Source organism: Notamacropus eugenii, chromosome 4, assembly GCF_028372415.1.
Source record: "Notamacropus eugenii isolate mMacEug1 chromosome 4, mMacEug1.pri_v2, whole genome shotgun sequence".
NCBI classification, from domain to species: domain Eukaryota; kingdom Metazoa; phylum Chordata; class Mammalia; order Diprotodontia; family Macropodidae; genus Notamacropus; species Notamacropus eugenii.
Window position 1 is genome coordinate 63908320 of NC_092875.1, and position 14842 is coordinate 63923161.

At 41.2% G+C, this 14842-nt stretch overlaps 1 pseudogene; it reads left to right on the forward strand.

Annotated features, from left to right (window-relative positions):
- Positions 1 to 1761: 1761 nt before the first annotated feature.
- LOC140498157 (non-histone chromosomal protein HMG-14 pseudogene) lies at positions 1762 to 2142 on the forward strand (annotated as a pseudogene).
- The last annotated feature ends 12700 nt before the right edge of the window (positions 2143 to 14842 follow it).

The following is a 14842-nucleotide window of genomic DNA, read 5'->3' on the forward strand; positions in this document are numbered from 1 at the left end:
AAACTGAGATCCAGAGAGGTTTAGTGACTTTTTTAAAAGTCACACAGGTCCTTGAACTCTAGAGCTAATTTTCTTCCACACTCCACCTCCAACTCCATCCTTTTATAAAGTATGAAAAAGTATCCTTGATAAAACTAGCCATTGACTGGTCGGATGTCCCTCCCAATTCTATCCTCTGTGACATTTAAAAATGTTAAGTCTGATAGCTCTAGAAACAGTTGGCAAAATCCAGATAGGAAACACCTTTGTGGGAAGTGAATCTTGGGCATTTATCAGAGGGTAAGGTGTGAGGAATGGGGATTTCTTTTTTCTCTCTATTGGTTATGGCACCTTAGGGGAACTACTCAACCCTACTCACCTCTCACCCATTGGGAGAAACTACACTCATCAGGGAGCAGAGAGATAGACCCAAGAGCACGAAGTAGCTTCAAAGAAAAGATCTGTGACTATAGAGAAAAGTAAAGAAAAAAGCCAGCCATGGATTAAAAAAACCAAAACACTCTCCCTGGTAGTTGAGAGTCAAGCTGCAGAGAAGAGCAGACTTAGGGAGCCCAGGTAAGTGACCTACCAAATAGAGATACTGTGATTGGGGGGTGGGGTAGCAGCAGCAGTATACCACAAGAAGAGGAAAGGATATTGGGGCTCCTCAGGGTCAGAGGTATGAGCTTCCTTTGTCAAATATCTTCCTTTCCATGTGCACCTCAGTCCCATTGTACTTGAAGTTTGTACCCAGTCTTCCTCAGCCTTGTGTCCTTTGTATCTTAGTCTTCCTTTCTTCTGTGTATACTTATGGGCATCTGTGACTCAGATTAATGGAAAGGGATGTTTTGTAGATACTGTTTTTATTATGCTGTCTTTAGAAATACCTTTGTCTTGAGTTAATGGTGTCTACTGGATGATTATTAAATGTGGGTGAACCATCAGGGGCTTGTGAGCTATCGTTTTAGAAGTGAGGACCTATAGGCTAGATTTAAATCTGGGAGTAATTATCCCTCTGGGGACTCAAACAGAAAAGTTGAGAGTGTTGAACTGGGGAGGTAGCCCACAGGAGGTTCTGCTTTGGTGGGGAATGATCTTCTTCTGGAAAATATTTGGGTGACATACGCATTTATAGAGAATGTCAGAGTTATAAGGGCCTTTAGGACTCAGAATGTCAGAAGTGGGAAGGCCCTTGGAACACAGAATGTCAGAGTTATCAGGGCCTTAGCCACAGAATGCCAGAACTGGGAGGGCCCTTAGAACCCAGAATGTCAGAGCTGATAATACTCTTAGAACACAGAATATCAGAGCTGGAAATACCCTTAGAACACAGAATGCCAGAGCTGGGAGGGCCTTAACCACAGAATGTCAGAACTGGGAAGGCCCTTACAACCCAGAATATCAGAGCTAAGAGGGCTGTTAGAACCCAGAATGTCAGAGCTGGGAGGGCCCTTAGAACATAAAATGTCAGAGGTGGGAGGCCCTTAGAACATAAAATGTCAGAACTCTGAGAGACCTTAGTAAACCAAAGTGTCTCATTTACAGATGGGGCAACAGATGCTCCCTGGGGTATCCTGGATCCCTACCCTGCCTTATCCACTAACTTTTGGTAAATCCCACAGAGATAATCCTATGGGACTATAAAGTCTAAAAAAAAAAAAAAAAGGGGAACCTTAAAAATTGCCTAATACCATCTAGTTCTGGGTTCTCGAAGCCCAGCATCAGGAGGAGGGACTTCGAAGCCCAGGAGCCCTGCTGGAGAAGAAAATCCTGCAGCTATGGCCCTTTCCCTCTGACCCTAGAGCCCGTGCTCCCCCGTGTCTGGGGAGAGGGAGTGGACCTACACACAGCCAAGATGCCCAAGAAGAAGATCAACTTTGCAGAAGGGGAAGTAAGAGAGGAGCCCAAGAGGAGGTTGACCAGATTGTCAGCTAAACCAGTTCTTGCAAAGGTTGAACATAAGCCCAAAAAGACAGCTGGAAAGGGTAAGTCTGAGGACAAAAAAGTCCACACAAAAGGAAAAAAAAAGCAGCAAAAGGAAAACGAGCAGAAACTATTAACGAAGAGAATAAAGATGACTTGCCTGCAGAAAATGGAGAAACTAAAAATGAAGAGGTTCCAGTCTCTGATTCAGCAGGAGAGAAAGAAACCAAATCTGAATAATACCTTATACCAAGTATTTTAACCATCGTCCCTGTTACCTCCCTTCTTGTTCAATTCAGAGGAATATTTTTATCAACTATTTTGAAAATGACAGTTTTTTAATAGCTCTAGAAAACCATTTTTAAGAAGAAGGCAATTCCACCTCATCACATTAATTTTTTAAAACATTTAGATAAATGTAAACCAGTCTAAAGTGGCTTTATTTAGAGCCCTGTTTAAAGAGATGACGTCGTGCTGCTTGTCAGTTTTGTTGATTTGGTTTATTATTTATTTTAATACAACCAGAAATTAATAGAATGTTGACTAGGAAGGTGTTGTGTGACTTGTCCATAGGCTTAACATTCCATAGGCAGTTCTGACATCATATTAAATGAAACATAGATAGCAAATTGGAGTTGTGACCATGAATTTTAAAGCTCTCATTTTAATCAGTGTTGATCTTGTCTTTCCGTACAATTGTTTTCTAAATAAATGCTCCCTGGTGTTGGATCTCCCTTTCAAGACTCTATGCTATCCATGACATTGTCATCTTTGGTAGTGGTGGCACAATTGTTTTTCCAGTAACTTTGTTAATGTATTGTAAAAAACTGGAAAATCTGTATAATGAGTGTAGTTTTATCAAACACAGAATTAGTGGAACTTTGCTTTGCAAAAGATCTAATACCGTAGCCATATTCAGGATACTGGCATTTGATAACCCCTTTTTAGAGAGAGTTGCCTCTAAACTTAAAGTAAGAAAGTCGCTGGAAGAACTGTTCAGAAAAGGATGACAACTACATAATTTTTAGACTTTTCTAGCATTTTTTAAATGTTCATTTTATTCATAGTGTCCATGTACTAATTACCAAATGAACTAATAAAATTTTGATTATTAGAGAAAAAAATTTGCCAAATTCAAATTCTCATCTTCCAGTTGAGGAAACAGAGGCCCAGAGAAGTTTGGTTTGTCCTGCACAAAGTCATGAAGAAAGTAGCAGAGTCCAAATTGAAAGCCAGGTCCTCTTCCCATAGATCACTGGAAAATTCTGAGTCCTTAAGGTCATCTACTTTACCCGGGCTTTTATTCACTGGCCAACAATAGGTCCCAGTTCAAGTCCCACTTGATCATTGTTTGGGCCCTGATGTCCCAGAGGGAATGTAAATAACAATTGTTTCTGTTTTAGCCAGAAACCCTGAGTATATTCCCTCCCCACTGATTTTTTTTTTTTTAGCTAGGTAAGAGGGCATTCTTTGCCTCACTTTTTACCCGTCCTTAATCACTGAATGGGCATTGCCTCAGTCAAACTGAAACCTGAGAAAGACCTTACTTTAAAAAGGTCAAGGTTTCCCGCTGCATCTGGGGCCATCTCTAGTTGTTCTGACCTGTATCTTGCCACTGGTCCCAGGTGGCTCCAGAGGAGAAAATGAGGTTGGTGACCTTGCACAGCCCTCCCTCGCTTAAATCCAATTCACTTGCTTATAGTGGCCTCACCTTCCTGACCTCAGGGTCCTCTTCCAGATAGAAGGATAAGCAACAAAGAAAGTGAGGGAGGTTAGTAATTTAGAGGCAGCTAGGTGATGCCATAGTACACAGACTGCTGGGCCCAGAGTCAAGAAGATCTGAGTTCTTGTGGCCTCTGACACAAGCTACGTGACCCTGGGAAAGTCATTTAACCTTTGTCTGCCTCAGTTTTCTCAACTGTAAAATGGGGATAATAATAGCACCTACCTCCCAGAGTTGTTGTGAGGATCATATGAGATGATAATTTTAAATTACTTAGCACAGAAATCAGTACATAGTAGGTGCTATATAAATATAACTATCATCGTCATCGCCATCATCACTGTCATCATCATCGTCATCGTTATCGTCATCATCCATTATCATCGTGCCCACGCTGGATGCAGAGTGGCCACTTATAGACCCAACCCCCACAGCTGAGCAGCTTGGGAGCTTTGACTTTCTCCACTTCTGATATGGGCCCATTCAATCCTCCTTAAGCAGTACAGTCATCCCCTCCTTCCAAGGCCTTCACCCACTCCCAACCAATTGGTGCAGGATTGAGTGCAGACATCTGAAGAGCGTTAGCCCCAATGGAGCTCAGAACCTCCAAACTCCAGCCATCTACCAGCCTTGCCCTCCCTTTATAGCAAGCATGGATTACAGATGTGCCTACTCCAGGATGGCACTGATGCTTTTCAAATCCCAGAGGCTTGCAATACCTCTCTGTGTGCTGACAGATGGCAGCACAGGCCCAAAAATGAGTAGCAAAACGAGAAAAAGAAATAAAAAATAGGGATTCAAGTGGAACATGAAGCCCATGGAAAGGGCTGGAAGAAACATGAGAAGAGAAATTAACAGAGCTGAAAGAGTGCTTGGAACACAGAATGTCAGAACTGGGAGGGCCTGTAGAATGTGGGATGTTAGAGCTGGGAGGGTCCTCAGAACATCAAATGTTAGGCCCTTAACTGTAGAATTTCAAATCTGGAAGGGACCTTAGAACACAAAATCTTAGTGATAGAAGAGAACTTAGAACACAGAATATAGAATGTTAATTCTAGAAGAGACCTTAGAAAAGCAGTGTGTACAATGTCAGAAAGAGCTGGGTGCAAATCGAGCCTCTGACATTTACTAGCTGTGGAATCCAGTGGGCAAATCATTTAACCTTTCTGAGTCTCAGTTTCCTCATCTGTAAAATTAGGTATTTGGACCAGATGGCTTCCGAGGTCCCTTCTTGATCTAACTCTGCTCTCCTACAACACAGAATTCAATTTAGATCTAGGAACAGCCTTAGAATAGATCAGAGACTATCTGGTCTATTCTATTAATTTTGCAAATTAGGAAACTGTTCAAATCTGGCCTCAGACTTTGGGTAAGTCATTTAACCTCCATTGCCTAAAAATAAAAAATTAGAAAATTGAGGCCCTAAGGAGGTAAAGAGCCTTGCCCAAGATTATACAGCTAGATCAAGGTCCAGCAGAACTCCCATAGAATTAGACTTGGAAGGGACCCTAGAGGTCTTTCCATCCAGATTTATATTTTAGAGTTCCTAAATTTAAGACATTTAATTTAAAGACATAGATCTCATAAAAAAGTACGATATGAGTTTGAGTTTTTGATGACATTATTATTAATAATAATGGTGATGGTAATAACTCTTGAAAAATGTCAAGGATTGGAAGGAGCCTTGAAAAGTCAAGAAGTCTATCTTCTGTTTGAGGCAATAGTACTTAAAATAGATGGATCAGATGATTCCTGGATCTCTATAACCAGCCCTACTCCCTCACCAGAGCAGTTAGGTGGTAAGGTAGATCAGTGCTGGGTCTGGAGTCATCTTCCTAAATTCAAATCTGGTCTAAGACATTTAATAGCTGTGTGATCCTAGGCAAGTCACTTTACCCTGTTTGCCTCAGTTTCCTCATCTGTAAAATGAGCTGGAGAAGGAAATGGCCAACCACTCCAGTATCTCTGCCAAGAAAACCCCAAAAGGGGTCATGAAGAATAGGATATAACTGACAACAACAAAAATGGCCAAAGGAAATGCTCAATTTTGGTTAGAGGTTAATGAAAACAGATAATGTTTCTTCTTCCATCCAAGTTTTCTTTACCTCCATAGAAACCTCCCCGGAAGAAGTCTGTCTATAGACCTAAACTAAGAATCCTTGTCCTAAGCAATTCTTCCTCAATATTATTTTACATAAAGTCAATTCTTGCTCACCAAGCACTTCTCCATTGCCCCTCTGGGTGACCCTTAACCTTAGTTTTTCAGGGGCTATGGTAGTCCATGACTAGAAACTATAGGGCATTAATACTTAAAAAGATGGGGTTTTGCTTCTTAGAGAAGCTTGGGGGTCATAAAGGAACTGGATAATTTCCCCAAAAGTAACCCTACCTACTCTCCTGCTACTTTTCAGGTCTGGGCTCAGTTCATGCTCTCTTCAAAGTATCTGCCTAAGGGAGATGTCCTGGTGGACCAGCTCTATAGGTTGTCCATCCAGCTGTGTACCATAGTCTTTATAACACACAGTCTTCCTCTACTAGGTTTTTCCTATGTGAATAATTAGGTAAAATTCTTTTAAGTGATTATGAATTTCATTTAGACTCTGCAATGCAATGTCACTTGCAAATGAGATAGTCTAGAGGAACTCACCAAATATTGGGAATCCCTCTTCCATTTGGACTCTGTCTTGGACATCATCTCTGACAATAATACATCTGATGAGCATATATATCTTCCTATTTTATGCCTTACTTGATAGCAATAACCAGAGGGTTGTTGAACAGAGGAGTCTGTTGTTCCATCTTTCAAGGTCTTGGGGTGAGGAAGACCTGAGTTCAAGTCCCACCTCAGTCACTCACTAGCTGTATAATCTTGGGCAGGTCACTCAATCCCTCTGTGACTCAGATCTTCTTGACTCCAGGTCCAGTATTCTATCCACTGTGCCACTCAACTACCTAAGACATATATATATATATATGGGAGCCACCTTCTTGAATGAGAGCTTGTAAAGCATTGCTTTCTTTTAAGAATTGACAAACCCATTGGGATCTTATACTCTCTATACCTTTTCACCAACTGTACCACTGGAAAGATGCGGTCTGTAGAATATCACCCATGAAAGATTTCCTGTTCCCTTCTTTTCAAGGAAAAACCTTGATGCACACAGATGATTCTAACAAAAATTTTGTAGACACAAGAAAGTTGGCATATGGGTCAATAGTTACTAATATTATTTCTGTAGGCTTCTTGGGGGCTAATAATAAGAGCCAAGATTTCTTTTTCCACTTTCCATCAGCAACTCTGCTTGGTTTCATCTCCAGGGAACAGGAAGCTCTTTCCAGGATAAGATTATCACTTTTAATCTCATCACCATGCTGTTAACTTGGAGGGGAGAACAATAAACTCCCTAAGCCATCTTTATAGATGGCAGAAATTGGCCTTTCTGCTCACTGCACTTACCATTTGCAGCTCTGCCTGATTTCGACTCCACGGGTACTCCCTCATGTTCCCCCTATATCCCAAATTCCAGTTTCCTTTTGTGTATGTCTTCCTCCCTTAGACTGTAAGCTCTTCAAGGACAGGGGCTATCTTTCTTTTTCTTATTATATCCCCAGTGCTTACCCTAGTGCCTGGCACATGTTATGTGCTCAATAAATACTTATCAAACTGAATTGGATTTCTCCAGGCTTTAGTATCTTTCCCTCTTTCAGATAACTTGCAGATTGAACCCTCAGCATTCTTAAAACTATGTTGTCTCAGACACAGCTTTTGCTGTGTATATCTGGTCTTCTTTGGCTGCTGTTCCTATGTATGTTTTCCTCAGGGCTATTTTCACTTATTGATTTAGGACAGTAAAGACTCCAAATGTGTCACTGTCAATCTTATAAAAATATTTTCTATTTTTCATCTGTTCTTCTCCTTCCATTTTTATCCTTAAGTATTCTCGGGATGATTTTGTTTACTTTAGTCTCTTGCCTTTACTGCTTCTATTTTATGGAGATACTGCCCATAATCTTCCATCTTCCTCCTCTGTTAGATTTTAGAAATGAGTTTATATTTTGAACAGGTATTGCCTTTGTTTTTTATATCAGCCAGAAATAATTCCTAGATTATTTTGTTCTCCTTTCTCTTTTTGTTTTCTCTTTTGTTCTTGAGCAGCAACAGATCTAAACTGTTAAATTCCCTTGGGGAAATGGTGATAGATTATGTTGATATCTGTTCTTTTATCAGTTCCCATTTAGGGCCATCAACAGTTTGTTTAAATAGGTCAGGTTGGCGTTGGTTTAATGGGGCATGATACATCATGATTTTTGGTCTGTATTTTTAGGAGAGTGATAGAGAATATGGAATAGACCTGTGAGTTCATTGGCATAGGGAGCCCTCAGATGAGGAAACTCCCTCTACCAATGCAGGTCAATATCTGCTCTGCAACTTCTTCTCTGAGAGAGTTGCCTGAGGCATTGAGAAGTTAGGTGGTTTGTCCAGGGTCACAAGCCAGTATATGTCAAAAGCAAGACTTAAACCCAGGTATGACTGACTTCAGTATCTTTGCTCATAACAAAACAAAATACTCCATGGGTAGTATTGGTATGCTATAGCTCATGGGGTCATGAAGAGTTGGACACAACCAAATGACTTAATTGGCTTCAAGACCAACTTTGTACTGTCACCACAATTTTATTTTAGTATAGTTTGATTTTAATCTTTGTTTTAACAAGTTGGCCCATTTGGAAATTATTTTCACATAATAACCAATTGTGGAAGAGCAGAACTTGAGAGCTAGAAAGGACCTCAGCAGTCACCTTGTTATACACAAAAAGAATCCCTTCTTATAAAATTCCTGACAAATAATTATCCAGCTTCTATTTGAAGACCTCTAAGGAGGGAGATCCCACCTTTTAAGACTATGTATTCCATTTAGATGAAGCTCTAATTATTAGGATTTTTTCTTGGCATCAAACCCAAATGTGTCTCCTTGAAACTTCTACCCATAGCTTCCTAGTCTTGCTTTCGATGGGCCAAGCAAATCCATCTTCCTCTTTTTTTCGTGGGGCGATATCCAATCCCCTTGCAGACAGGTCTGGAAGCTTTGACCTGACTTTTTGTTAGTGCCTCTGAACCCTCTAGAAGACTCACCATGTTGTTGCCAGACTTAGTGAGGACTCCACTACCACTCAAAACCTCTGAGTTGTTGTATCCATTAACCTCAGCCTCACTAGCAACAGGAATTGCAAGTGTGCACTACCACCCAATCTCTTTTCCTCATGATAGTACTTCAATATTTGAAAACAGCTATCATATCCCCTCAGAGTTTTCTTTCTTGTGCTAAACATTTTCAGTTCCTTCTGCATCTCTCTGGCTCACTGTCCTAGAGCAAAGTCTGCTCTCCCATCCACTCAGGGTTCTTGGGGTACTCCTGAAAGACTGACTTCTTTCTCTAACATTCTTGCCTTGAATCACCACCAGTTGTATTATTCCCCCTCAAAAAAAATTAAATGGTTAATATGATAGTTCCAGTGGTTAATATGATAGTTCCAATGGTTAATATGATAGTTCCAATGGTTAATATGATAGTTCCATTTAAGTAATTAACATCAATTAGCTTTTGTTGTTTCAGTCTTTTCCAGTTTTCAGTCATGTCCAGCCTTTCATGATCCCATTTAAAGTTTTGTTGACAAAGATACCGTAGTGATTTGCCATTTTCTTCTCCAATTAGCTTTTAAAAAGGGGATATTTACTTTCCCCATAAGGATTGGGGATTTAAGATCAATTGAAAATCTCCCTTTTAGGTGAGAAACCTCTAAATGAAAATTCTTCCATCATTCTCTCCATGCTTTTTTCTCTAATGTCATTGATAAGCACCCATTGCAAGGTATGTTCCCCTCCATTATTTGATACCTAGTGACTAATACCCCAGTTCCATCTAACCAAATAGCACCAAATTACAAAGGGGATATTTACTTCAAAGAGAGACTGAAAACAGAAGCACAAACATTTTCCCCAAACACCTCAAGGGACACTCTCCTTTACATCACCTTTGTCTCTGGAGTGAATGGGATCACTTGGTACAGTTTCAACATAACAATAGTCACACCAATGAGATAATATTTGTACTTAGCACAGTGCCTGGCACAAAACAGATGTTTAATAAATGTTAGTTCCCTTCCACCTGACATGGCACTGGTAGACTGTCCAAGCATATAACCACAAGGTCAGCACAACAGCTCTGTAGACCTTCATTTTGGTAGTCAGTCTAATTCCTCTTCTCTCCCAAACTTTTCTTCAGAGCTTCCCAAACACTGAGCTACCTCTGGCAATGCATGCATCAAACTCATCGTCAATGTGTACATCCCTGGAAAGTACACTACCACGGTGAGTGAACTTATCCACAGCATTCAAAACTTCTCCATTTGCTGTAAATGATGGTTCCACGTATGGATGGTGTGGTGGTGGCTGATGGAGCACCTGTGTTTTTTTGGTGTTAATTATTAGGCCAAAATTAGTACAAAACTGAAGGTCTATAGAGCTATTGTGCTGACCTCATTGTTATATGCTTGTGAAACATGGAAAGTCTGTCAGTGTCATGCCAGGAAACTGAATTGTTTCCACTTGAACTGTCTTGGGAAGATTCTGAGGATCACCTGGCATGATAAGGTACCAGACACTGAAGTCCTTGCTCGAGCTGAACTGCCAAGTATTCCAACTATACTTCAGAGAGTGCAACTCCGATGGGCTGGCCACATTGTTTGAATGCCAAATGTACGCTTGCCAAAAAGACTATTTTATGGAGAGCTTGCATGGGGAAGGCGATCACATGGTGGTCAGAACAAATGATACAAGGACACTCTCAAGGTCTCTCTCAAGAACTTTAGATTTGACTGTGCAACATGGGAGACACTCACACAGGATCGCTCAGCATGGCATGCCCACATAAGAAAAGGTGCTGTGCTCTTTGAGCAAAGCAGAATTGAGATAGCACAAAATAAATGCAGGATGCACAAATTTGGGATATCCACCCCAAATATTCAAATGGACTGTGCCCAGCCTGTGATAGAGCATTCCAAACTCGTATTGATCTGATCAGCCATAGTTGGACACACTGAAATTTCACTTTACAATGGTGATGTCATTCTGGTCCTCTTCGAAGACGAAGGACAATAACCAGTTCCCTTCCACCACCCCAACCCCCAGTCCCCAGGAAATTCAGATCCAAATGTTTAATTACTGAGGTACGGGTCAATCTCTCAGGTACTGCTAGACCGTGGCTCAAAGATTGTTTCTTGTTCCTTGGATCATCTCTGCGAGGCTGGCTATAAAACCTAGCATAGACTCAACTCCTGGACTCCTGGATGACTTACTTTCCTGACCTCTTAAAACTCACAGGTTTATAACCTAAAATCAAAGAACAATTGCCAAGGCACAAGCCCAAGGTCCATTTTCATGGGACTACATATTTTCTTCATTTGGGAAGACTGTTTGAGGCCTTATCCTTCACTGAACACAGGAAGAAGTCATCCAAAGAGAAGCCAAGCCAAGAGAGCTCACAAGACCAAGGTCAACTGAAATCTTCCAAAGGCATCTCTGGTTCTGGCTCAGCAACTGCAATCAATCCAACAGGTTTCCATTCACCACCAGTCATCAGACCAGAAGCAGCTACTGGCTATCTACACGTGTTCCAATGTCTCTCCATAATACACATCATCCCAACTTTTCCAGAAACGGGTTCCCAGACTCTTATAAGGGGGAAATGGCATCAGCCGAGCATGTTGATGCTCTCTTATCAGACTTCTAAGGGCCAGGCTTATTGGTCAGTCTCCTGCTACGCTTCAATTAATCCTCACTGAGCATAGTCCAAAGTCCCCTCATCATCCTGGTCATCCTGACCTCAGAATATAAGTCTCTCTCCTCTTCAGGATGAAGGACAAATCTGGTTTTTCACTTTAAGTGTGCAGCTATCTTTTCCCCTTCTCTCCTCTGTTGTTTGACACTCTTCCAATCAGGGCTTCAGACTCCAGATTCAGCGCTCTATCCACTGTGCCACCTGGTTAGTTCATCATTCCAGTCCTTTCTTGACACAATTAAGGAAATTTGTGCCTCATAAATGGATCACATTTACATAAATATACCAAGCATCTTGTTGACACATATTATAATGACTATCATTTATTATAGACTTTAAAGTTTACAAAGCACACTATAAATATTATCTTATTTGATTCTTACCACAACCCTGGGAGGTAGGTGCTATTACTAGCTTCACTTTACAAATGAGGAAACTGAGGCACAGAGGTTAAGTGATTTTCCCAGAGTCTTATAACTAGTAAGTATCTGAACCTGGATTTATAATTTTATCATGTCTTTTCATTGATTATATGATATTAATTGAGGTGGGGGTATGGAACCTCATCTTTTATAAAAGTATGCATCTCTAGGAGAGTATGAAATGAGTTATGGATTACTATATAACATTTTGCGTCTTTGTCATTGTGAGCTTATGAATTGACACATTTCTTTAGTGGTGGAGGAAATAAATAGCTGTCCTATACCCAGTTTACTTGGCATATTGAATACCCTTTTTGAAAGGACTTAGTCTCTTTTGGGAGATCCTAGACATGTGCTAAACCTAAGCTTTAAGAGATTGTCCATGGCTCAAAAAATCAGGAATAGCAAAAAGAGCCTAATTCCTCTCTTTAGGACAAGGCTCCCCTAGGATTGAATCCAGTCCATGTGAGTCCAGAACTATGGCCTTACATGCGGGAGGGTCCCCACCTGGGCAGCAAGGCCTTATATAACATTCCATAACTTCTTATGACCTGGCTGTTTTGCAGTTTCTAAAAGTCCTTTGCATCTTTATCTAAAATGTCGGACTTGATGGCTCCTGAATAAAAAAAATCAACAAAAAAAATCCATCATAACTTTTTCCTTTCCATAGAATCCCTGAGCTACATGAGCCCACAGATGTCATTTCAATCAACTTCAAGATGAATGTAGATGCTATTACCCTCCTGAGAGAGGTGATGAACTTGGGGACAGAATGAGACACATATTTTGTTGCCCTTGGCCAACAGAGGAAACTGATTTACTTGACTAGGCATATTTATTACAAGTTGTTGGATTGTTTTTCCCCTCCCTCACCCCATAATGGTGGGGTTGGGAAGAGATGTGAGAGGGAGAGAAAATAGGCTTTTGTTAATTAAAAAAATTAAAATTAGATGAAAAAACCAAGTGAATAAAGGAAATTTCCCAACTCCTTCCCCATCTACTCACTCACCCATTAACAGCTCCCCTGACAGATGGCAATCCAGCCTCCCCCTGAATACCTCCAGTGACTCTCTGTCTTATAAGCAACCTGATCCATTGGTAAATACTCATTACTGCTAGAAAATTCTCAGCTCATATCTGCATCTCTGGACTTTCCCTCCCAGTGGTCCTAGTCCCATCTTCTGGTGACAAGCAGAACAAGCCTCATCTTTCTTCCTCATGACAGCCCTTCAAATATTTGAAGGTATGATAGTGCCCCTTTCTCCCTTCTCACTTCTGGTTCCTTAGTGTTTTCACAAAGTCCTTGAAACAAGAAATTACCAAGGTATCCAATTCCCTAGGTCTATCAGCTATCTCCATTACATCACTGACTGTACTCTCCCGTCTCAGACTTGGTCCCAGGACAATGACTCTCTTAGGATCTGGGGCCTAATTGCCTGAACAACAAACAAACCCAGTCAACAAGAGTTTGCATGTACTAAGACTTTGTGCTTTTCAAAAACAAGCTGGCTCACAACTGCCCTGTGAGATGGATAAATCAGGTCACATGTTATTATTATTCCCATTTCACAGATAGGAAATCAGGAAAAATCAGGGGACAATTTACTAGATCACAGAATCTGAGAGCAGGAAGGGATCCTTTAAAATCATTTTAGCCGTACATTCCCCAATCACGCAGGGACTCTCCCTCCCCTGAAACATCTTGATAGGGGAGCTAGGTCTGTACATTCAAGATGTCTGTGTTTGTCCTTCATTCTCAAAGAGGACCATGACATCAGGGAGATGATGACACAACTTGCAGTTGACTGATGTGGGTTAGGGAGGGCTCTACAAGTTTACCAGCCTCACTTCCTCCTCTAGAGTCATCTGGGCCCAGTGACCAGACTGGAGACAGCCCAAGTTGCAATGGGAGGCCCTGACCCTTTTAGGCTAAGGTCTGCCTTAGCTAAGGCTAAGGTAAGACCCATTCAGTGAATAGGCCTCTTTAAGAATGTCTACCCACTCCTAGAACACCTCTGGCTTGACCTGGGTTCTCCTGCCTTCCTACGTCATACCCATATTCTCTGACAGTCCATATTCTACCCATTCTGGCTCAGATGATGTATGAAAACATTAATGTGCAATAGAAATGTCAGGGATAATGAAGACAACGACAGGTGATTGCAAAATCCTTCAAGCTACTCAGCTAAATTAGGGCACCTTATCTGCCCATAGCATGATTGCTTTAGTGATCATGGAAGAGCCTGTGTCTGGGAGTCAGAAGGCCTAGGTCTGAGGCACTGAGACTTATTAGACCATGTGGAAAGCATTTCATTTCTCTGAATCTATTCACCTGTCTATCAAATGAGGCTAAGGAACACTAGCACTGCCTAGCTCCCAGGGATAGTATAAATAAAATATTTTGTAAAATGGTAAGGAGCCCTCTAAAATGTGAGCTGTTATTATTTCACCAACTGTTGTTCATTTCTATCTGACTTTTCATGACCCCATTTGGGGTTTTCTTGGCAGAGATACTGGAGTGGTTTGCCATTTCCTTCTCCTGCTCATTTTACAGATGAGGAAACTGAGGTAGATAGGGTTAAGTGACTTGCCCAGAGTCATACAGCTAATAAGTGCATGAGGCCCCCTTTGGAATTCAGGAAGATGAGTCTTCTACCATGGCACCACCTAGCTACCCAATGTCACTAGTAAGCCTAGTAAATAGTGTTTCTACCCTCCAGAGCATCCCTTTGCATAACTTCCTCCAACTCTAAAGGCTATTTTATCACCAGGGGGACATGCCAGACCCTGCAGAGGCAGCTGCTGCAGTCAGACAGACAAGGTTCCTTCAAGGGCTTAACTGAGCTAATGAAAAGCACACTGAGTATTTCCCAATAGTTAATAATAATAATAACCTTCATGTAGAGCTTTGTGCCAGCCCTGTGCCAAGCGCTTTAGAATTATAATCTCAGTTGATA